The sequence below is a fragment of the Tamandua tetradactyla genome, chromosome 22 (assembly GCF_023851605.1).
Source record: "Tamandua tetradactyla isolate mTamTet1 chromosome 22, mTamTet1.pri, whole genome shotgun sequence".
NCBI lineage: Eukaryota > Metazoa > Chordata > Mammalia > Pilosa > Myrmecophagidae > Tamandua > Tamandua tetradactyla.
In genome coordinates, this window is record NC_135348.1 from 33,373,096 (window position 1) to 33,377,163 (window position 4,068).

Below are 4,068 nucleotides of genomic sequence, written 5' to 3' on the forward strand. Positions count from 1 at the left end.
AACCTTTTGTCAGTGTCTTAATTTGGACATTTTCATAGACTTGCTTCAATTGGGACAATTTCATGGCCTTAGAAATGTAAACTTCATCTTCATAAATTACCCTTTTTAAAAGCCATTCTGTTTTTGGTTTATTGCATTCCAGCAATCAGCAAACTAGAGCAGATTTGGGTACCAGAGTAGTGGGGTGTTGTGGTTTGCAAATACCAAATATGTTGGACTGGCTTTTTAAATGGATAAGGGGAAGATTCTGGAAGAATAGTGAGAAGCTGGATAGAGAAGGTCTGGAATGCTTTGAAGAGACTGTTGGCAGAAATGTGGACTCTGAAGGTGCCTCTGATGAGGCTTTAAACACAAGTGAGGCACATTTTATTGCAAACTGGAAAGAAGGTGATCCTTGTTTTAAAGTTGCAGAAAATTTATCAAAACTGATTGCTGGCTTTAGATGGAAGGCAGATTTAAAAGCCACAAACTTGGATATTTAACAGAAGAGATTTTCCAATTAAATATGAAAAATGAAGCCTGGTTTCTCCTTGTAGCTTATAGTGAAATGCAACAGGGAAGAGATAAGCTAAAAATTGAACTCTTAGGTACAATGAAACCATAAGTTGAAATTCTGGAAAGTTCTGAGATTCCAGGAAAAGAGAGACCCTAGAGAATGGTGCCCTACTTGAGGATTTAACCAAATGTGGAAACTATCAGCCATTTCAGAGAAAGCCAGGGCTGGAGATGGAGTTATCCATTAAAGATTTGTGGAAACTTCTACTGACTGATGGGCATGGTCCTTGGTTACTACATAGAAAGCCAACAAGAGTGTTGTGGGATCTGTATAAATGGAACCACTGCCAGTCTCTACTGGGCAGCTCAGAAAAGGGACAAAATGAAGGTAAAATGTCTTCAGAGGCAGAGCCATGGAGGCTGGAGTCTGAAGTCAATTAACCTCGCACCAGGAGAGTGGACCCACCCAAGCATTTGGGAAGGGTGAGTTTGCCCCAAAGGCAGAGGGTGGTCCTTCCACCTCCTTGGGGTGGAAGAGTTGTGTTGCCTCATGCCTTGGAGAGGGTGGAGAACATTCATTGGGAATTGTGGGGAGCCTGATTGTCATCACATGGAGGGGTTGAGTGTGTGCCCAGGAGATGGCAGAGAGCCTGGGTGTGACGCTGATGATTGGAGAGGGTGGAGCTGAAAAAAAAGGTGGTCTCTGCAATGTTCCCCAAAGTTGCATTTGGAGAGAGGTGGGCATTTCATATACCCTTGGAAAGGATGGGACTGCCACTTTCTAAAGCCCCCCAAAATGACTCTCAGACTTTGAAATCTAATGGACTCTGCCCTTCAGGTTTTTGAAACTGCTTGTGCCCAGTGATCCCTGTGTTCTTTCCAATTTGTCCGTATGGAAATGGGAGTATTTACCTTATGACTGTTCCTCCTTTGTATGTTGGCAGCAAATAACCTGTTCTGAGTTTTACAGTTCCAGAGCCAGAGGAGAATTTTGCCTTAGGACAAACCATTCCTGTAGCTGACTTTGATGTGATTTTGTACTGTTTCTGACTTTGTATTGAAATTGTATTGTTACTGAAATGCTTTAAGCCTTTCTGATGTTGTTATGGAATGAATGTATTTTGAATATGGGGGAAGTGTCTATTTTTAGGGTCCAGAGGGTGGACTGTACTGGTTTTAAAAGATTGTGTACCCTGGAAAAGCCATGTTTAAATTCTGATCCATCTTGTGGAGGCAGCAGTTTCTTTTAATCCCTATTCAGTACTGTAGGTTGGAAACCTGATTAGATTAGTTCCACAGAGATGTGACACACCTAATTGTGGGTATTAATCTTTAATTACAGGGAGATGCGAGTTCACCCATTCCAGGTGGATCTTGCTTAGTTTACTGGACTCCTTTAAGAGGGAACCATTTTAGAAAAAACTTCAAGATCTGGGGGAGCTAAGAAGCCAGGACAGCCCGTATAGCCAGTGAACTTTGGAGATGAAGAGAAAAACGCCCCTGGGGGAGCTTCATAAAACGAGAAGCCTGGAGAGAAAACTAGGAGATGTCATCATGTTTGCTATGTGTCTTTCAATTAAGAGAGAAATCCTGAACTTCATTGGCCTTTCTTGAGTGAAGATAGCTTCTTGTTGATGCCTTAATTTGGACATTCTCATAGACTCACTTTAATTGGGGCAATTTTATGGCATTAGGACTGTAAATTTATAACGTAATAAATCCCCCTTTTTAAAAGCCATTCTGTTTCTGGTATATCATATTCTGGTAGCTAGGAAACTAGGCCAAAATGGGGGAAAAGAAGTGTAAAAAAATAAGGCATCAGTGGCCAAGACAGATCAAATGGAGTCAAGGGGCTGTTCTGGAGGCTGTTTTTGTGCAAGCTTCAGTTGCATAGTGCTAATTATCGTGTTTTGCTACACCCCAGTCCACATCATTCCTTTTGTCCCTTAAGAACACCTAAGCTTGAACCCTATAAAGGTTTCATGCCCTAGGCTTTCCTTCTTGGAGCAAATAATTCCCAGAAGTTTTTTTGGTCAGTTAAATCTAAAAACCCAGAGGGACCAGCCTCTCCTGTGAATACCCCTTCTCGACATGAAAAAATCAGAACAGTTATTGCCCAAAGAACCCTAAAGAATGGGAGAAGGATTAAAGAGGAGGAGGAGGTATAACAGAGAAAATGAGATTTCACAAACCAGTATGGCTGATAAATCACTTTATTAATATTCTTTCTAGCCTCCAGTGTTTTGGAGTAGCTAGAAGGAAAAATTGGAAATAATGGAACGGTAACGCATGAAAATCTCTGGGATCTCTTCTGTAGTCATATGTTGAAGTGTGCTTTGAAAATTATTGCTTTTTTCTTTCTTTGCTTTGTGTGTATATTATATTACATAATAAAAAAATGCTAAAAAAGGGTAGTTGGGATTGGAAATTGCTTGCTATTAACTCCAGGCTTGAAGTTGTTTTGATATATATGTTATTTTGCAATATATATATTGTTTTCTTTTCCTCATTATTTCATTAATTCGAACATTTTATAATATCCTCTAAGCTTTCTTATGCACTGAATCTGCAGATTGTTATTTTTGCCCCTCCATATAATATTGACAAAAGAGCAAAGCTCATATTTTAGATCCTTTTTAATCGTTTCTAAAGAAGCTTGATGTGAGTTAGAGTTAACTACTACCCCAGAAACTCACTGCCATTTTAAAATATCAGCAAATCTCAGGCCTCTCACATCTCACCCCTCTTTTGTTGTGAGAATGCCCACTTGTTTTCTCATATGAGTACCTAACAGAATTTTCTACCTGCTTACTCTATGCTGTGCTGTTTTGAATCCTTTCTCATGGTGCAGTCAAGAACCTAGATCCAACATATCCAGCAAAATATTTTGGTCAGCCAGCCAGGAGATACTTCTCTTTGACAGTCTGCAGTGGCAATTCATGGCTATTGATTTGGAGGCTTGGTGATGTGCTTTTACTTATTCTTCTTGCTTGGCTCATTGTGATCTCTCTTATGTCCTCATGCAACTCTGTATTCCTAGGAATCTGGAGACTCTGATCTGGCTCTCCCAGGACATAATCTCAGTTCATTCTGAGTTCTCTGACTCCATCCTTGGAAGTGACAGGAGCCTGACTCCATGCCATGTGGATTCAAGCAGATGCAGAGTGGTGGGTGATGCTATCCTTGAGACCTGACTGGGGTCTTCTCCCTGTGTTGAGCAGGCATCTGATGGAAGCCAAATCAAATCCTACAATTCTCTCTCTCGCAACTCTCCAAGACTCCCATACTCTACTTTCCTCCTCTCTTGGGACCCAGAACTTTCTTCCTACTGGATCTATTCCTTCTTTGATCTCTTCAACAGAGATCCTCTCCCCTGCTTCTATGAGAGGTTTTCTCTTTGTCCTCTGTTTCAATGTCTTCTGAGACATTCCCTCATTTGTAACATAGAATTATGGGCTAAAGATTCTTGTACCAAATAAGGTATTGTCTTTGGCATTCTATGGAGTTAACTCTGATCTATCCCCATGGTAACTGAATACTTTCCAATGGAAATGTCTCCCCTCTACGCCTTGA